This window comes from Meriones unguiculatus, chromosome 4 (genome assembly GCF_030254825.1).
Source record: "Meriones unguiculatus strain TT.TT164.6M chromosome 4, Bangor_MerUng_6.1, whole genome shotgun sequence".
Lineage (NCBI taxonomy): Eukaryota > Metazoa > Chordata > Mammalia > Rodentia > Muridae > Meriones > Meriones unguiculatus.
Genome location: NC_083352.1, coordinates 58,278,547 through 58,300,046, shown reverse-complemented (window position 1 = coordinate 58,300,046; position 21,500 = coordinate 58,278,547). Strand labels below are relative to the sequence as shown.

At 41.4% G+C, this 21,500-nt stretch overlaps 1 pseudogene; it reads left to right on the top strand.

The window, feature by feature from the left end:
* The first annotated feature begins 1,804 nt into the window (after positions 1 to 1,804).
* LOC110549043 (small ribosomal subunit protein uS5-like) lies at positions 1,805 to 13,336 on the top strand (annotated as a pseudogene).
* The last annotated feature ends 8,164 nt before the right edge of the window (positions 13,337 to 21,500 follow it).

Genomic DNA, 21,500 nt, shown 5'->3' with positions numbered 1-21,500 from the left:
AAAAAAAAAAAAAAAGGATATTGAGGGTATGGTCCAGGAAGCTGAGAAGCAAAAAGTTGAAGCCAGGAATCAGGGTGACAGTTAATCACTCTAAATTAATTTGATTCAAATATTTGATTATTTGAGTCCACTAATGAACTTTGTCTAAGAAAAGAATCTCAATACCTGTTGTATATTCGGTGAGATCATCAGAAAATGTAATTTTTATTCTTTGTGATTTCATGTAAGGAAAAAAACATCTCACTGTTGTTTTAAGTTCTATTTACTGAACTCTTATTGAGGCTAAGCACTTTCGTGCATATAATCTCATATTCTGTTGTTCCATGTATATTTTACTGGAATTGAAAGAAATGTCACTACATGAGGTCTTAAAAACTCAACTCTCCTTAAGTAAAAAAAGTTATTCCTTGACTATTTCATTATCAGCCCAGACTCAAAAATTCTAAGCTTTAAGTCCATGTAAAAGATTTGGCTTTCAGTATCTGAGCACAGAACATTAGAAGCTGGAAACTCGGTCCCAGGGGGATGGAGGGGGAAGCTCCCTTCTGCTACATCAGGGAGTCTGTCCTGCAATGTCTCATTAACCAATTATTCCAACACATACCTTCTGCTGGTATGCTGTGGGAGCTTTTATGTCCACCAGATACAAACATCACTTGCAAGCTTTAATTTTTGGAGAAAAGCACTATATGCACATTAGACACTGTAGGAAGGAAAAGAGAAAGGAAGGGAGGAGGGGGAATGTACCAATTTTGTGTTATTTGCAATTTAGCTTCTTCGGTTTAGTCTTCAAAGATATTAAAACACTGGTTCTAATTAAATGCCTATCTAAACATCTCACAAGCCCTGGGAGGGAGGGAAGTGTAACATTATTTTACTACAATACTGGAACAAATAAACTTTTTCTTAAAAGGACCAGACAGAGAATGTTTCAATCTTTCTTGCAATGATTCTACTTTGCTTTTATACCAAGAAAAACAGAAAGAAAAAAAAGGAAAGGCAAATATGGCTCTATTCTGGCAAAAACCTTATAAAAGGACTCTAAAGTTGTACTTTTATAGACTTTTCACATGTAACAATATGCTATTCCTATTTTAATTTATTTCTTTCAAGTGCTGGGAGTTGAACTCAGGGTCTTACACACGCTAAGCACGTACCCTACCTACATCTCAGTTCTTGAATTCTTTTCAACTATGTAAAAAGAAAAATCAAAGCTCAGTGGATAAAGGTACTTGCCTCCAAGCCTGAAGACTGGAGTTCAGTGCTTGGAACCAACTCTCAGAATTTGTCCTCTGACTTCAGTGCACACAGACTGAAATAAAATAAAAATAAATAAAAGCACATAAAATAAAAATAAACAAAAGCAAAAGTTATTCTAGAGCTCAGGGATCAGGAAATGGTAGCACATGCCTTCAATCCTAGAACTTGGGAGGCAGAGGCAGGCAGATCTCTGAGTTCGAGGCTAGCCTGGTCTACAGAGTGAGTTCCAGGACAGTCAAGGCTACACAGAGAAACCTTGTCTCAAAAAAAAAGAAAGAAAGAAAGAGAGAAAAGAAAAGAAAAGAAAAGAAAAGAAAAGAAAAGAAAAGAAAAGAAAAGAAAAAAGAAAACCCACAAAAAGTTATTCTGGGCACACAGACTGCGCAAAAATAAGCCTCAGGCTAGTGCCCAAGTCAGCACTTTGCCCACTCCTGATGTAACAGGCTGCCTATTTTTTAAACGAATCATCATTTCTGAGTGGGTTTTGAAGGTAAATGACGCATCTTGCTCTCTGAAAGAAGATATAATCCTAAGAAGTACACAAATGACCAACTACAAAGAGCAGATGACCACTGGCGCCTCTGAGTTAGAGGTAGTATTAATTCAAGAATTTGAGCAATTCACAAGACGCCATGGACTTAAAAAGGCAAGAACAACGGCAAAGTCCTTGTCTAGAGCGGCCACCTGTGTAAGCGTGGTAATCCCAGAGCGGCAGAAAGGCCACCACAAGCCTAAGACCATCATGAGCTACATACAGAGGTCAACATTAACTACAAAGGGAGGCCCTGTCCCAAGAAAGAAAAAAAAAAAGTTTTGTCTACATACGTCAGTGCTCAGCAGCAAGATAAATGTTTGTGGATGAAGCCCAGGAGGGGAGCTCATAGCTATGTTATGAGCAGTAATAAAAGATATGATAATGGGTGCGGATCATTAAAACTTTCTAGACTCCCTCGTCTGTACGATAAGGCCATCAAGTTAGATTGAGCCTGAGTGTTCTGTCAGCTGCGAGACCTCATCAAGTCTATTTAGTTACAGCATCCACCCAGCCACATAACCTTAGAGTTTACAGGCCCTGAATGTATAGCAGATTACCAAGTGACTCGGGTGGTTTTTCTGCCCTTCACAAATGTACCCTAGCTTATGTGCACTGCTACACATTAAATAAATAAATAGCTAGATAGATAGATAGCTAACTAGATAAGTAAATAAAATAAAATAAAGATTATTCCTATCCTTCTGATCCCTACATATTTTTAAAAATATTCTATTCTATTTATTTATTTATTTATTTATCTATTTATTTATTTATTTATTGTGTTTAGGAGTCACACATGTACCAGAGCACACCTGTGGACATCAGAGGAGAATTTGAGGGCATCAGTTCTCTCCTTTCACCACATGGAGGCCAGGAATGGAACTCGGGTCATCAGGCTCAGCAGCAAGCACCCTTGTTGGCCCCTGATGCCTAAGGTTAGAAATGAATAAACATAAACAAAGCATGGAGTGGCATGCCTGTAATTGCAGGTAGCAACAAACAAAAACAGATCCAGGCATGATGGCACATACCTTTAACTCCAGCCCTTCAGAGGCAGAAGTGAGTTCCAGGCCAGCCTGACCCACATAGTGAGAGCCTGACTCAGAACACAATAAGCAATAAAATTAACACCCATCAGTGATCAGGTATGGTAGTATTTCCAGGATTTGGGAGGCAGAGGCGAGCTCCGTGAGTTCAAGAACAGACTGGTCAACACAATGACCTCCTAGCCAGCCAGGGCTACATAGTGAGACCCTGTCTCAAAAACAAAACACCAATGGGAATTGGAGGAAGGCAAAGCCAAAAGGATTTTCTGACTTAGATATGAGAATTGAATATGAAAAGAGGTTAGCGGAAGTATACAGGGTGATTTTTATGTGTGTGTATATGTGTGTGTGTGTCCATCTGTCTGTGTAGATGTTGTCCTTTTACCTCCACATGGATACAAGGGTATGTAAATATCTCACTCATACACACACACACACACACACACACACACACACCATGCACCCATGTGAATCGTACATACAAAGAGACAAAACATTTTTTTAAAGAAAGCCTCAGTATGAGTCACTCATACAGTTAATCACTGTGGACCACACAGTGTTTAGTTTCTAGAACTATAATTTTAAATGCTTCTCTAAAGAAAGAATTCATCATGCTAAATATCTGCTGTGTTTTACTGCATGGTCTGCATTTAGATTATTTTTATTATATACTAAAACATGTTTTATGGTGAAATGGTAAAAGTATATATAAAAGCAGAGACAAAATATTATAAATCTGTACTCTTACCATCCAAAAATCAATTACTGTTAAAATTTTGTATACACTTTTCCAAATACATGCAAACCTCATATATACACCTTGTATTTTGCGTTTCAGCAAAATGGGTTTATACTCCATGGTGTATTTGTATCATATATCATATATATATACAAAATATATATATATTTTGTATTATGTATATATATGATATATACCATATATATCATATATATATGATATAAAATAAATAAAAGTCTATTAATGGCTAAGCAAACAAGCAAGTGACCATCTCTAAATAGGATGGAAATTGAGGACGGATACCTTATGTTGTCCTTTGACCTCTACACACACATGCAAAGGTCGTTAGCCTTCAAAATTCAGAGATGTGTTTCACCAACTCACTTCTCCATGCCTGTAACTTCAAGCTGTAGGAGCCGGTAGAAATCCCACACATAAACCCATGTGTGTGTGCGCGCACAATCAGAAGACTTTGCTCTTTGTCTGTGCCAACCTTATTTCCTCCACTTCGCATTGTTACCACTGTGATGAACAGAGCAAGGAATTCTCCCTAGGGTGTGAGAAGCCCAAGTCTTCCAGTCTTCCCTTGACTCTCTCTATTCAAAAGATTTCTCATAAAATAATTCAAATGAACTCGACAGCTAAACAGAAGACACCTGGGAACAACTGCCCAAAAAGCTGTTGTGGAAGTTGTTAACCTCATATAAACATAAGTAAACACACCAAATGACAGCTTGAAATATTTAGTTTAACCCTCCATGAATGCACCGGATGTGCGACTCATTTGTCTTGTAATTACCTCCCATCTCCTAGGCACAAATTTGTCTACTTCAAACATTCCCCAGCAGGGCAGCCTTCCCGTCCAAACGGCTCAGAACGGTTTAAAGAAAAAAGCCATGGCTTCCAGAACTTTGTGTAACCACATGCAAAGACAGATTTGCAATTTTCCCAAACATTTATCTCCATTTCTTATTCCACAAGAGGAGAATTTTGTCTTTGAATTCCAAACCAAGAGATGAAATATAGAAACCCTAAAATTTAAAACCCCTCACTACTGTGGATGCTCACACTGGAGAGAAACTTCAGTATTTTACTTTTAAGTATGGTTTACCAGACACTGCAAGGCATTAAAGGCTACGCGGAGCTCAGCACCTGTTCAGGAACACTTAATGAAAAGCAGAAGCATGTCCCTTCAGCCATGAATTCAGGCAATTTTAAATTATTACCAGTAACGGGCCTGAAAGCCATTATAATGGAAAGTGTGGGGTTCTGTACCCTGGAATTTATCTCACCAGTGACCCCCTGGAGTTGCTGGAGGTTTGGCTGCATCAGCAAAAAAGAGCAGGAGTCCACAACTGCCTTTTACCTCACTAGCCAATCAGGGGAGACACAGCCCACAAAGATGTTTTCGCCTCCATTCAGCCATGGTCTTTCTCTGTGAGACTCAAACACCTGTAATCTAGGCATTTAGGAGATAAACATAGGAGAATCAGGAGTTCAAGACTCCCCTTGGTAACTGAGCTTCGTGAGACTCAAGTTCAGTCCTCAAGGTGGTGGTGCATACCTGTAATCCCAGCACTCAGGAGCTGAGGCAGGGAGGCCACAGTTACACCCTGTCTCAAAACATTAACAAGGATCTAGAGAGATGGCTTGGCAGGTCTTCCAGAGGACCTGGGTTGAATCACAGCACCCACAATGGGTGGCTGTCTTAGTGAGGCTTTCTATTACTGTGATGAAGCACCATGACCAAAATAACAAGTGGGGAAGGAAAAGGGTTATTTGACTTACACTGTTCATCACTGAAGAAAGTCAGGACAGGGACTCAAACGGGGCAGGAACCTGGAGGCAGGAGCTGGTGCAGAGACTGGAAGAGTGCTGCTTACTGCCTTGCTCAGTGTTCTTTCTTGTAGAACCCAGGACTGTCCGCCCTGGGATGACACTCGAAATGGACCCTCCCCCATTGATCACTAATTGAGAAAATTCCTTACAGCTGGATCTTAGGGAGGCATTTCCTTGACTGAGTCTCCTTCCTTTTTGAAGACCCTAGCTTGTGTCAAGTTGACACAAAATCAGCCAGTTACAGTAACTTTCAGCTGCCTATAACTCCAGCTCCAAGGGATCCAATTCTTTTTCTGACCTTTTTGCAAACACACACACATGCACATGCACAAAATAAAATAAAAGCAATTAACTAAATGTTTTTTAAAGTCTCATTATAGAAATGTTAACTCTTTGTATTTTACCACTTAAACAATAACAACAAAATCACACACTGTCTAATCTATGGCAAATGTAGGAAGTGAGATTCCATTTGCTCTTGCCAATAAATCCCTGATAGATGGAGAAGGGACACATAATCACCTGTCGTTACGGAAGGAACCCAAGAACCTGGGTGCTCCTGGGAGCAGAAGATAGAGGAGAGAGATGTCACTGCTGACTTTCAAAAAAAGCTATTGCTAAGCTCCTACAAACTTCAATCTGGTAAAGGACACACACAATATCTAGTTCATCTTTACTAAGTATGGAATCTGTTCAGGACCTCAGAAATGCTGGGGGAAAAAACAACAACTCGGTTACCAAATCCAGTTCGCAATGCTGTCTTCATGGCCATCAAATAAAAATAAAAATAAAAAATAAAATAAATCCACCTTATTGTCACCACTTTATTGTTCAGCCACCTTATTGTCAACAATCTACCCTCTCCTCACACCTTATACCAGGACAGGTGAATCAGGGTGTAGGAAATGAGACTAAGATCCCTGGAAGTAATACTGAAGAAATCATGCACCATGCAAGACAGCAGTTACAGGGGCTGGCAAAAAGCTCAGCAGGCACAAAGCCTGATGCCCTGAGTTCAATTCCCAGTTCCACCTGGTAGAAGGACGTAACTAATTGATGTAAATTGTCTTCTGACCTCCACAGGAGCACTACATGCTCACACACTTCAACAATTTTTTTTTAAATTCCACTCATATTGAATAGATCATCATCATCATTCATTGTTTCAATATTAATATTCTTAAAGATTCATTTTTATTATTTTTACTTATGGGTGTGCATGATTATGTGGGGTTTGTAGGTGTGCATACAGACACCTGAGTACATGCAGGCACTCATGAGAGTACAACCACAAAAGAGCATCAAATCTTTGAAACCTGAGTTACAGGCAGCTGGGAGCCAACTAATATAGGTGCTGGGAATTGAACTCAGGTCCTCTAGAAGAATAGAATTATCTCTGAGAGAAGCCTTCTCTCCAGCTCTCAGCCTTATTTTCTCCTAGAACTGGGAATTGAATTTAGGACCCGGAGAAATGTCAGGCAAGTGTCCCCCAGCCCTTCAGTCTAAATTTCACATGTACCCTCTCATTTATCCTCCACCCCTTCCCATCACACCATATTCCCACTTACACAGGTGAAATTTAATTAATGAGGTAGAGTTTAAATTTACACCATAATCTTTCTGATTACAGATCTCGGGGTTCATAATCACTATGTTATACTGTCTTTACTGAAAATGGGATTCCCAAGAATCAAAATGAATGAAAGGAGGAGATGGGAAATAGAAATGTGTGAGGAAATAACCAAATTCTTCTCAAAAACGGCAAATTCCATTCCCGTGTGAAACATGTGGATGATGTTTCCTGCTGCATACACAAAATGTCACTATAAATGACTCAAGAGAAAAGTTCACTGTACTCTATGCGAGTTCCCCCATCCGGGTGACTATGGCATCGCCTGGGACCAGCTGCTGCCGATAGCCGAGGAGGTGGCGACTCCACGGCTCTTTTTGACCTGATATCCTCTGGAAAACAAATAGCAGCCTTCTCTCATGAAACCAGTTCGTCTTGATTTAGTGGCTAGACAGCAAATATGCAAAGTGCAAAGAAGAGATACAGGAATCAGCCACTTGGGGGAAAATCTATTCTTATCTGCTTTCCAAAGTGGGGAATTGCTGCCTTTTAAAGAATAGTTATGGGGCATGGCAGTCTTCTGCAGCAAGAATAATTCTATTTGATGGGGGCGGTGGGGCTGTCATCATCTGGGAAAGCATAGGGGGCTTGTTTCTACCTTTTAATTTGATCAGTATTATCGGTCAAACTAGGTGTTTTCAGATTCATCATCAATGTCCATTTGATCAAATGAAAAAGTTTAGGAAATAAAATAAAAAGATGGCTACATTTGTTTCGGTGATGCAAAATCATGATATTTAATACATTTAAAATAAGTTTGGTGTGCTGGCTAGTTTTATGCCAACTTAATACAAGCTAGAGTCACCAGAGAGGAAGGAGTGTCAGTTGAGAAAATGCCTCCATAGTCTTAGTTGTTGTTTGTTTTGAGACAGGGTTTCTCTGTGTAGCCTTGGCTGTTCTGGACTCACTTTGTGGACCAGGCTGCCCTCAAGCTCACAGAGATCTGCTTGCCTCTGCTGTGTGTTACTGGACAAAATGCAGCCAGGCTCTCACTCTCATGCCAGGTTTCCCTCCATAGAAAATGACAGAGCAACAAACAACACAACCATCAGAAAACAGGCAGAGGAACAGTCGTTAGAAGACAGGAGTAGCACGGAAATGAGGACACTTTCTAAGAAAGGAAAGGATATTGCAAAATGTTGATGACAGCAGCCCAAAGGAAGTAGTCATTCTTTATTTATTTCCTTCTTTCCCACGTCTACATTTTATGAGTCTTGTGTATGTAAGTGTGGAGTGAATTCAGAAAGATTTATGGTTTGAACCAGGCATGGTGGCACATGTCTGCGACCCCAGCATTTGAAAGGTTTAGGGAGGAAAATGCAGGGTTATTATTTTCTTAATTACATTTTTTATTTACTCTGTGTGTGTGTGTGTGTGTGTGTTTTGTATGTGTAAGGCTGTGCACATGCAGGAATGCACATGTGGAGAACAGAGCACAACCTACTGACATCAGCTCCCTCTTTACCAACTTGTGAAACCTGGGAAATGAATTCAGTTTGTCAGACTTAGCAGCAAGCTCCATCTCAACAGCCAGAGATCAGGAGCTCCAGGCCAGCCTGGGCTACATGAGATCCTGTCTCAAATAAACAAAAACAAACATGGAAACAGAAATCTCTGGACCAAATCCTCATCTGTGAAAGGAAAATGCTTAGATGATTTTGATTGCGACTGGCAGTTCCCACTGGTCAGGCAGGTTTCTGTCGCACACCACATAGTCAGGTGTTCCTTTTATTTATACAACTGTCAAGGAAGATAGTGCAGGGAGTTTTGCTGACATAAGGTAATTGAATTAAACTTGTTCCTGTGTGGTTGGAGCCACGGCTCAGTGGGTTTTCAGGACCCACATGGAGGCTCACAGCCATCAGTAAACACATCTGTAGATACACACACACACACACACACACACACACACACACAGTCTGATGCCCATGCATATAAATATATATTTATACACACAAGCAAAACACTCAAACACATAAAAATAAGCAGTAAAGAGCTCTTTAAAAGGAAACAGTTCCTTGCATTTAAACGTCAAGATTTTTTAAACATTAGTGTTTTAAAGAAAACAAAAATAATACAAATAACAAAATATCAGTGTATAGAACAGGGAGAAGATGGGGTAATACTTGTAATCACAGTAGAAGAGGTTGAGACAGGAAGGCTTCTCCTGACAACTTGGGCCACATAGGAAGACTACCCAGAACTAACAAATAATTAAAAAACATATACTTGTGATCATGGAGGAAAATTTTTTAAACATTTATTTATTTTTATATGTGTGTATTTTGCCTGCATGGACGGATGTGTATTATGAGCATGTCTGGTGCCCACAGAGGCCTGAAGGTGTTGGCTCCTCTGGAACTGGAGTTACAGATGGTTGTGAGCTACTATGTGGGTGCTTGGAATCAGATTCAGGTTCTCTTTGAAAGCAACAAACTCCCTGAAGTGCTCAGCCATCTCTCTAATCTCTGGAAAAGATTTTTTTTTTTTTTTTTTTTTTATGTTTGAATTTTAAGTGTCTCTAATAAAAGTCCTACCTCTGATGCCAGGTGTGGTGGTGCACTCCTGTAATCCCAGCACTCAGGGATCCAGAGACAGGTGAATCTCTACGAGTCCTAGGCCAGCTTGACCTACAAAGAGAGTCCAGGACAGACAAGGCTACACAGAGAAGCTGTCTCAAAAAAACAAACAAACAAAAAAAGCAAAAAGAATTCCTACCTCTGTTAAGTGTGGATGCATTTACTCTGCATTCACAACTGCCTTGTCTGTCATAGTCCGTTGTCCTATTCAGTTCCCTATAAAAATGCAAACTCAACAGTTGTACGACAGAGACAGTCAGTCGGTGGGTAATGGCCTGATGCTGCAGGCCTCAATCATGGTGTTTTCATCATAGCAATAGTAACCCTAAATAAGACAGCCAGCTTTCTCAAAATATCTGATACTAAGCCAGGCAGTGGTGCACGCATTTAGTCCCGGCGCTAAGGAGTCAGAGGCAGGTGGATCTCTGCGTTCGTTCGAGGCCAGCTTGGTCTACAGAGCGAGCTCCTGGACTGCCATGGCTGTACGTACACAGAAACCCTGTCTGGGGTGGGGGAGTGGAGAAAGAAAAAAAAATTAATCTCTTGAATCAAAGAGAGAGATCTCTGCAAAGAGAAAGGCTGATAGCTCTCTGTCCATAGGATGGTACCCCACAGTCTCCGCCCTCGTTAGAGGAAACACAAATTTGTTGACCGCCTTCTGCCTGGGGTGATGAGGGGTAAGAACAGGGTATCCTGCCAGCTAAGTGGTTTCCAGAAGACCTCGCTCCTGCTCTTAAGCTTCCTCAGATGCCTCTGCTTAGCCTCCGCTCTCCTCTGTTGACCAAGCCAAGCAGCATCCTGGGGCCTGGGAATTACATTTGCAAAGTAGATCTTTCCCAAAGCAAACAAATTAAAAAAAAACTGTTGAAATTCCTTCACGCCCAAGCTTCCTTTGCACCTTTCCCTTTGTCTTTCTCCCTCTTCTTTCTCTCTCATCATCATCAGTATTCCTCTTCTGCCTTACTCACTTTACTCTATGCCCTTTTCTGAGGAATAGATGGCTGCCGACAGGAGACGTCAATCTCTCTCTCAGTCTTTGTCTGTCTGCATCTACTGATCCGATTATATCTAAAACCCAACACAATTCCACCCAAGTAATGGGATCCATATGTACCGCCTTAGGGGATTTTACAAAGAAAGTAATTCCCAGGTGTTGTTTGGATTCAGAGAGTAAAGACAGAAAAGGCAGAGCACGTGCCTGAGATTATGGATCTGATTGGAAGATTATGGCCACTTGGAAATCAGCACAACAGCAAGAAGACTTTAATCTCGGTTTTATTGTAAAGTAATTGAATGTTTAAAAGAAAATAGCAGGTTACTTGATCCTGTAGTTTCTTTTCTTTTTTTCCTTCTTTCCTTTGTACGTTCTTTCCTTCCTTCTTTCCTTTCTTCCTCCTTTTTTTCTTCCTTCTTTGTTTTCTTCTTTCCCTTCCTTTCTTCCTCCCGTCCTTTTTTTAGACAGTGTTTAACTGTGTAACCCTGCTGGTCTTGAACTCACAGAGAACTGTCTGTCTCAACAACAACATATGCACAAACTCAAAAGAAAAATAAAACTGTAAACACACACACAATAGGGGCAGCAAAGTGCTATCAATATATATATATATATATATATATATATATATATATATATATATATATATATCTTAAAGACTTATTTTAGGCGCAAAAAATATTTACTTTACATTACCAACAGGCATGTATTTGTGTGGGAGTCTATATTTGTGAGTGCAGGGACTCATGGAAGCTAGAAGCACCCAATCCCCTGCAGCTAGAGTCACTGGTAGTCCTGAGCCATCTGAGATGGAGATCTCATCTCAGATGGCTCAGCATCTGAGATAGATGCTGGGACCCAACGGGGTCCTCTAGAAGGGCATTCTCGTTTCCTCTTTTCTTCTTCTTCTTTTTTCCCATGTACATTGGTGGTTTCATCTGCATTCATTTCTGTGTGAGGGTGTCAGATGCCCTGGATCTGGAGTTACAGACAGTTGTGAGTTGCCATGTGGGTGCTGGGAATTGAACCCAGGCCCTCTGGAAGAGAACCCAGTGCTCTTAACCTCTGAGCCATCCCTCCAGCTCCTGAAAGAGCATCCTTAATGGCTGAGTAATCACTCCAGCCTCGAACCTGAATATATTTGAGACAGGAATGCTTTGTCACATTCAGTATTTTCTCATAAAATATTGCAAAAGTCCTGTATGTACTAAGTATTCATTTCACACTTATTAAATGAGTGTGGTGATTCTGCAATTTTCAGCCAAAGGCAATCAATATTTTTTGTTCTTTTGTTTCTCAAAAGGCTGTCCTGGAACACACCCTATAGACCAGGCTGGCCTCGAGTTCACAAAGATCCAAAGTGTTAGGGTTAAAGGCATGTGTCGCCACTGCCCAATTTCAATTTTTTTTTATTTATTTCTTCCATTTTGTGTGTGTGTGTGTGTGTATGTGTGCAAGCGCGCACGTGTGTAAGAGTGAAGGGGCCAAAGAGGCCACATAATGTCTGAATCCTCTGGAGCTGGAGTCACAGGTGGTTGCAAGCCACCAGATATGGGTGTTGGGAATATTGAACTTGGGTCCTCTGGAAAAACCATTCACTCTTAACCATCTCTAGCCTCTCACAGATAATCAAAGTAGAGCTAAAAGTTAGGGTATCGAGGTATGGTGGTGCACACCTTTAATCCCAGCATCTGGAGGCAGAGGCAATCGGATCTCTTAGTTCAAGGTCAACCTGTCCTGAACTACATAGTGAGACCCTATCTCAAAAAGGGAACGAGGTAAGTCATAGAGCTTTGTAATGTCAACGCAAGACTAAATGTTTCACCTTACACTTTTTAATTAATTTCTTATTTTTACAGATTTTAGTTAAAATAGAATGGCGAGAGGGACTGGAGGATACGAGGACCCAGGATTAGTAGCGGCGGCTTCCGAAGAGGATTGGGCAGCAGTCTTAGGGGCTGTGGCCCTGGCCGAGGCCATGGCGGTGGTTGAGTCCGAAGAGCTCCTTCAGCGTAAAGTCGAAGACAAGGAGTGGATCTCTGTCGCCAAGCTGGCTGCCTGGTTAAGGACATAAAGTCCTTGGAGGAGATCTACCTGTTCTCCCGGCCGGCTGAAAGATCTGAGATTATTGGCTTTTTCCTGGGTGAATCCCTAAAGGATGAGGTTCTAAAGATCACGCCAGTGCAGAAGCAGTCACGGGCTGGCCAGCGGACCAGGTTCAAGGCTTTTGTCGCTGTTGGGGACTACAATGGTCACACTGGTCTTGATGTTAAGTGCTTCAAGGAGGTGGCAATCGGAGGGGCCGTCATCTTGGCCAAGCTTTCCATGGTCCCTGTGAGGAGAGGCTGCTGGGGAAAGAAGTCTGGCAAGCCCCACACTGTTCCCTGCTAGGTGACAGGCCGTTGTGGCTCTGTTTGTCTCATCCCTGCCCCCAGAGGCACTGGCATCGTCTCCGCTCCTGTGCCCAAGAAGCTACTGGTAGTCATGAGTGCTACTACACATCAGCCAGGGGCTGCACTGCCACCCTAGGCAACTTTGCCAGGACCACCTTTGATGCCACCTCCAAGACCTGCAGCTACCTGACCCCTGACCTCTGGAAAGAGACTGTGTTCACCAAGTCTCCTTATCAGGAATGCACTGATCATCTTGTGAAAACCTGCACCGGAGTCTCTATTCAGAGGACCCAGTCGGCTCCAGCTGTGGCTGCCACATAAGAGACTTTTTTTTATACGAGAAAAGTATAGTGACTTAAGTCTGTTAAAAAAATAGAATAACATAACTTCTATCTATTTTTAAAGTATTTTATTTATGTATATGGTACATATGTTTGTCATGGTGTGGGTACCCTCTGCAGCCAGAAGAAGACATCAGATCCCGTGGAGCTGTAATTGCACGTAGCTGTGACCTGTAACGCTGACGATGTGGACATGCTGGAAATCAGAGTCAGATCCTCTGGGAGTGCCCCTAGCCATCTCCTGCCCTGCCTCACTTCCTAAACGAAGAGTATGATTTTTTTTTCTTTGTTGACTAAAGTCAAATGTCTTAGTGACAGAAGCCAAGACAAAAAAAAAAAAAAAAAAAAAAAAAAAAAAAAACATCAGAGGCACTAAAGCCCTAAGGTCTCATGGCTTATGTCACACCTAGCTACTTTCGATTTCGGTTATGAACTAAGCCTCCAATCTCAAGATTCAAACAATGCTTCTGTTATCTGCTTACTAAACTCTCAGACTTTCAGGCTCTGTAGCTCAGCGAAGAGGAAGAAAAGCCATAAAGAATTCCAACAGAGTTGGAAGCTTCACATCATGTGTAATTACAAAATTTATATCAGTAATTTATATCAGTTGATGATAATTATTGCCTAGGAGTGACTGAGGTTTATGATGAAAATTCCTGAGACTGTTTTTGAAGAAACAAAGCACTTGGGTAAAATGACAAGCCGGAGGGGTGAGGGTAGGCCCAAATGTGTCTGACTGCAGTAGATTCCCCTTTGGTCAGCAAATTGATACCTGTGTGTGTTGCATGGATATGTACACGTGTGGAAGCCGGAGGACAGCCTTCCTCAAACACTCGTCATCTTAGCTTTTGAGACAGGCCTTGACGTTCTCTAATCCAGGCAAACTGCTAAGCAAGGCCCAGGATGGTAGGCACGTGCTGCTGGGCACCCAGACTCAGATCCCCATTTGCTCAATTAGCGCTTTAACAAGCAAGCCATCTCCAGATCCCCCCGGGGTGGTTTAAAATCTAATATGTTCCTCATTGGCATATTCTGTACTGATCACTAATCTCTCCTACACTGTCAGAGTAACACAAAGATCTTCTCGGTCAAGCATTCCAGCTCAGCTGGCTGGAGATGAGCCACCCCCTGAGCGTTTCACATACGTCACGACTCTATTATTTTTGTGGGTAACAAAATTGGGAGTCTAGTATATCCGTGGACCACATTATTTTTTTGTCATGTTTGCTAGATATATGAGGTTTGGGAGGATAGTTTTATACCATCAAAAGTGTGTCCCTTTTTTGGCATTATGGGTTCTTGAGAAAATATGTGCTTTGGCTCTGTTATTAACTTGATGCTGCACTTATGTTCAGTAATGTTTTTTCAACTAGCACATGTGCCCAAGAAGATCCTGGGAAAATTTTTGAGCAAGTATTGTACTGAGTAAATGTTTTACCACACTTAATATTCTAATTTTATATATTTGATATCTCCTCTAAGTAGGGAGAATGCCAATTTCTATTACACAAGTTTTCAGATTTCTATTTCTATTTCAGTTTTCTATTACACTACTCATTTCTCATTTTTTTCTACCCTCAATCAGCTTGGGTATTAGCCTTTTCATCAGTGTTAATTTGGAACTCCGGAATGTCGGTAGAAAAGTAAGGCCAGACGGAGGCCTGGTGAGACAGCTGGGGAGCTTATTGCACAGGCCTGGCAAACTGAGAACCAATTCCACAGTTGTCCCCTGACCTCCGCAAATGCCCATGTGCCCATACACATCACATATCATACACATAATAATCATGATGAGGATGGTGATGCTAATGATGGTGATGGTGAAATAAGAACTGAAAACACCTGACAGAGGCCTCTGACCACCACAGTGCATACACGACCAAGCAACAAAGCAGAAAGCCAACTTACACAAGTTGTCTTACATCTTCAAGTGCGTATGCATACATATATACATACATAAAATTAAACAAAGGCTCACAAATAAGCAAAGGTCACAGCGTCAGAAAGCTGGAAAGGGCCAAAACCTCATGCTAACTTTGCACTTGCTGACTTAATTCAGAACAAGTCACTAAATTTTCTGAGTTTGCTATTTTCTATGTAAATGGAGATGAAAATATATAAGATCACAGTCTGGCCCGCACCGTGTAACACCATAAAAGTGTGTTTTATTCAAATACATAGAAGCTTGGTTAGTGTGCTGGAGTGTATCTGCGATCAGCATTCAGAGACTGGGGTAGGACAACGGCAAGCTCAAGACTGGCCTGGGCTACACAATGAGATCCTGTCTAGAAAATGAAAATAAAAACAAATATATGGAGAAACTCCACGGACATATACAATATATGTATACATTGAATTATATAAATTTCTAGAACTGATATAATAAAGTATCACAAACTTAATGGCTTAAAACAACAGAAATTATTATTATTATTATTATTATTATTATTATTATTACTATTACTATTAGTTTTTTGGAGTTCAAGAGACCAAAAAGTCCAAAATCAAGGTCAGTAGAACTGATTCTTTGGGGGACTGGGTGGGAGGAGGGATTAAGCAATGGACCTGCTCTACCTCTCTCCTGGCACTCATGTCTTAGTTTGTGGCAGCATGTTCAAATCTCATCTGGCATTTCATTTCTGAGCTACAGACTAATGTTGCCCAGGCTGGCCTTTGCCTTTCTGTGTAGCTGAAGCTGGTTTTGAATCCCTCATCCCCTACCTCTGTCTCCCAGGTTCTGGGATTACAGTATGAGCCAATACACTCAGCTTTAATTTCTACCTCTGTTGCCTGGTGTTCTCCTGTTTATCACGGAGTGCTTTCGTCCCTTCCTTCCCCCCCCCCTTTTTTTTTCTTCCTCTAACTGTTTCTTCAAGTCTGCATTATGTTCTACAACCAACTTATCTTTCATTATGTAGTGAGGGCTGTCCTGGAACTCTTTACATGTGCCAGACTGGCTTCTGTCTGTTAAGTGATGAGATTAAAGCCATATGTCAGTACATCTCTCTATCCTCTTTTTCCTAAAAGGACAGATACCACACTGGATTTAGGAGTCGCCCTACCATAGTCCCTGTTGACCAAGCATTTGAACGCATGAATCTATGGAGCCATTCCTATCCAAACCACCACAGTCTGAGTTCCAGACTGACAGAAATTTTGAAGGGACTCTACTGAACTTTATTCAATAAAAGCATTGTTAACATATCTTTAAAAACAGTATTCTTTGAGGTTATAGTACATGCATATAATGAATTTTAGTCCTTTTCACCTCCATTACCTTCTCTTACCCCTTCCTTCTCCCATGAACCTTTCTTCTTCCTAAACTAGTTCTTTTCCTGCTTTCATTCCTTTGTGTGTGACTGGTGAGTTTAACACAGGTTGCTATGTGAGATGGGTGTGGAGATACTGGCTGGAGCACAGACAGCTTGTAAGTGGCTACGCCATTGATGAAAGTGGCATCCTTTTCCCAGTCATCATGAACTGCCAGCAGTCCCTCAGGGAGGGGTGGGATCCCAAGAGCCCTTCCCCCTTCCATGATGTCATCTTTTGTAGGTCTTGTTCAGATAACCATAGCTGCAGTGAGTTCATGTGCTCATCAACCATGTTATGTCCAGAAGACATTATTTGACAGGCCCTTCCCCAACCCCTGGCTTCCTTCCAGTTTTCTTCTACCATACTCCCTGAGTCTTGGAGTTGGGTGTGATACCTATGTCCCATTTAGGGATCAGCATACTGTTATGAAATATAATGTGGTGAGGTGTACCATGGCAGGCCATGACAAGGTGTGTCCCTGAGAAATTACTCCATGCAACAGATCTGGTTTAAAGGGGATTTATTGGGGGAAGACAGGAGAATGAAGACCTGGGAAAGGATGGAGGCAGCAAGTGAGCCATGAGGACAGAGAGAGAGAGAGAGAGAGAGAGGCCTCTGAGGACAGAAAGAGGGAAAAGAGAATGCTGAGAACAGAGAGAGAGCACGGGTGGTAAGCAGTCCTTTTATTGGGCTGCACATACCTGTTGCACCTGGCTGTGGTGGCAGGTGACGATGTAAGCAATTGCTAGGTCCCTGAGGGCAGACTAGCAGAATAGCCTGCAAGCTAACACACACCACAATCATGTTTTCTGCACTTTGACCCTCGGTGGTTCTCTCTACTATGTATTACAGCCCATTGCAAACGAAGTTTCTATGATAAAGGCTGAGAGTTGCACTCAGCTAGAGGTAGATAAAAATTTAAAAGACATGGACTTAGAGAGGAGCATTGGAGGAGATGAGGGAGGGAGAGTGGGATTGGGAGGAGAGGAGGGACAGGGATACAGCTGGGATACAAAGTGAATAAACTGTAATTAATATAGAAAATAAAAGTTTAATTAAAAATTTTAAAGACAGTTTGGATATCTTATTCTATTTTTCTTTTTCTTTTTTAAAGACAGGATCTATATGTGGTTCGAGCTAGCTTGGAACTCCTAAGTAGTGAAGAATGGACTTGAATTCCTTCTCCATTTCAGTGCTGGAATTAAAGGGATGTGCCACCACACCCAACAAATATCCTTATATTTACAATCTTTTGTTTTGTTTTTAAGACAGGTTTTTTGTTTTTTGTTTTTTTGTTTTTGTTTTTGTTTTTGTTTTTGTTTTTGTGCCCTAGATGTCCTGGAACTAGCTCTATAGACCAGGTTGGCTTTGAACTCACAGAGACCCACCTGCCTCTGCCTTCTGAGTGCTGGGATTAAAGGAGTATGCCACCAGGCCCAGTCTACCTTTATTTTTACACTGGCTTCAGTAAGCTACTTTTAAAATAGGAACTAGAATTTGCACCTTAATGAAGGAACTAGAACAAAATGATTGAAACCTCCGATCATGGAACTGACACCTACTTATTCTTCTTCCTTAACTACCCATTTTTTCATCAAGCAATCTGGCAGAATGATAGATACTTCAGTATTTGGGGTAGATTCAGTGAAGGAATGAATGAAAAATATTTAGATGGTACCTGGCCCAGAGGGACCATGATTTTGGCCCACCGTTGGAGGCAAGTCTGTGTGGGCACTAGCGTGGAAAAGTCATCATTTCAGACAGCTGCATGATGCTCTCTGCAGAGCCACCTGCACCATTCTGCCTCCACTTTCCTACCAAGATTTCTCCACCCTGGTTGGTCAATGCCAAGATGAATCATTGAACTGCACCATTGCCTCACACTTGCAGAAATGATGGTCACATGACATTGTTCTCCAGTGCCAGGCATTTCAGCTGTCCGTAATCATTTGTTATTGTAAAAATAACTCCTGAAGGCAGGTGTGGTTATACACAACTTTTTTTTTCTTTTTTTCTTTTTCTTTTTTTTTTGTTTTTTTGTTTTTGTTTTGTTTTGTTTTGTTTTCAAAACAGGGTTTCTTTGTGTTACACTGTCTGTCCTAAAACTTTCTCTGTAGGTCAGGCTGGCCTCCAGCTCAGAGGTCCTTCTGCCTCTGCCTGAGATTAAAGGTGTGCGCCGCTATCATTCGGCATCACAATTTTTCAAAAATTGTTTAAACTATATAAATAAATGTCTAAGCTGGGCACAGTGACTCGAGCCTGTAATCCCAGCACCTTGTCTCAAAAAGCTAAAAAGAAGTTTAACATCTCACTAGTTTAATATATTTCTTCACTAAACCTTTATAAATCCACCAATAGAAAAGCAAGTATTTAAATAGGCATAGTAGTACACACTTTTTTTGTTTTGTTTTGTTCTTGGGTTTTGTTTTCTTGTTTCTTTCTGCATAGCCTTGGCTGTCCTGGACTCACTTTGTAGACCAGGCTGGCCTTGAACTCACAGAGATCTGCCTGCCTCTGCCTCCCCGAGTGCTGGGATAAGAGGCATGTGGCACCATACCCAGCTGTAGTGCTACACACTTTTAACCCCAGCACACGGGAGATGGAGGAGAATCAGAAGCTAAGGGTCACTATAAACTACATACTACAATGTCCCTGCAACTTCCTGTGTTTTGTTGTCTCAACAACAAAACACAAAGCAGTATTTTGTCTGCATATGAGTGACCGTTTTGTTGTTAGTTAACAATTTTTAACATCTATATACTTATTTTTTATGTGTATGGATATGAGCACACAGTTGCCATGGTGTGCATTTGGATGTCAAAAGGATAACTTTCAGGAATTCCTTCCTGAATGGATCCTGTGGAATTAAACACAGGTTGTCTGTCAGCTCTGGCAGCAAGTGCCTTTACCAGTGAGCCATCTCACGGGCCTCCCTTTGTTCTTAGTGAGGTGGTGCTCAGCAGTCTCGGCAGCTACAGGAAATGAATATCATGTTTTTATTGAAGTCCACCAAGAGAAAGCTATTTTTTTCCTGGTCAAAACAATGGAATCTGCCTCTGTTCCTGGGTAACATGACATTCTGATCAGCTGCAAAGGTTGGAACATTATACACTATTATTGTTTCCTTCCTTAGGACTTAATACATCCGGGCCAAGAGACTGCCCCCAGGAAAGCTGATTCACCTAAAGCCAGGCTAAGAAAATGGGAAGAATAATTAATCCCTTACTGGGATAATACACCTGTCCTCCCAGAACCCTCTCCCCTGCAGTTGCTTACAGAGCTGTCATGCAGGAGTTATTCACGACAGCCTTGAACTCAGAAAAGTATAGTTTTCATTTTCCTTTTCTCATTTTCTCTTCTACTCAGAAAAGTATAGTTTTCCTCTTTCTTTTCTCCTTTCATTCTCCACTCATTCTGACACTTCTCCAAACCTGCACATGCTTCCTGGGGCTCTCCTGCTCTGTCTCTGAAGCTACTTCCATCATCCAGCATGAGGCTGCACTAAACGCCCTGGTCTTCTCTCTTCCTCTTCTTCATCCTCCTGTTTTGGGCAGTGTCCAAGATTTACATCTTGCCTGTCCTGTTCTTTTTTTCCCTCATACTCTGACAAAACTATCCTTAAGTTTCCTTTCAATTCTGTTTTAAAATTCTTTTATTAACCAGGCTGAGAATTCATGAAAGGGAAGCCCAGTTTCTCCAGAAATAAAAGTCTCATTCTATCATCCAAGCTGGTCTGGAACCCCTTATGTAGGCCAGAATGGCCTTAAACTCGTTAAAATCTCCCTGGACTCTGTCTCCCAAGTGCTGAGATTACAGGTGAGTGGCAACACATGGGGATTTCTTCTAAATCAATATTTGCTGTCTGGATTACGTCATTATTTCATTCATAGGAAGACTCTGTGCTGGGGCTCAAGAGACAGCTCAGCTGTTAAGAAGGCCATAACATTACAGACATAACATTCATTCATACATACGTACATACATACATACACACACCAAAATTTTCTTTTTGTTTTTTTTTTTTTTTTTTTTTGAGATAGGGTCTCTCTGTGTAGCCCTGGCTGCCTGGAACTCATTCTGTAGACCAGGCTGGCCTCAGACTCTGAGATCCATCTGCCTCTGCCTCCTGAGTGTTGGGATTAAGGGTGCCACCACACCTGGCTTAAAAATTCTTAAACAACAACAAAATATAAAACAGGTCTGGAGAGATGGCCCAGCAGTTAAGAACAGGAGCTGCTCTGTCAGGGGACCTGAGCTATGCCTGCACTCAAATGAAGGGTCACTGCTGCCTGAAACTCCAGCTCCAGGGGACCTGATGTCCTTTCTGGCCTCTGTGGACCTAATGCCCTCTTCTGGCCTCTGTGGGCACTGCATATACTATGTGCACAGACATACATAAAAGCAAAAACACCCACACACATAAAATAAATTTTTTCTATCTATCTATCTATTTTTGAGACGTGGATATTTTGTTATGTATCCCTGGCTGTACTAGAACTCACTATGTAGCCCAGGCGGACCTGGAACTCACAGAGATCTACCTGCCTATGCCTTCTGAGTGCTGGGATTAGAGGTGTACCACATTTGGTGTTAACTATTTTTTTTAAATATTTTAAAAATGGCTTTTTTTAAGTTTGCATAAACTGTTGTGTGTGCCTAACTCCTGACTCTAAAGATGCTAAATATAACAAAATTCCTGAAAATTCAAAATCACTTGCATGTACTTTAGATTTGCTCTCTTGGGTCTAATCACATTTCAGAGTATAGCTGCATGTCCTTCTGGCTTAGAATAATTACAATAATCCTCAAACACAGCAGCTTTTTTATTACAG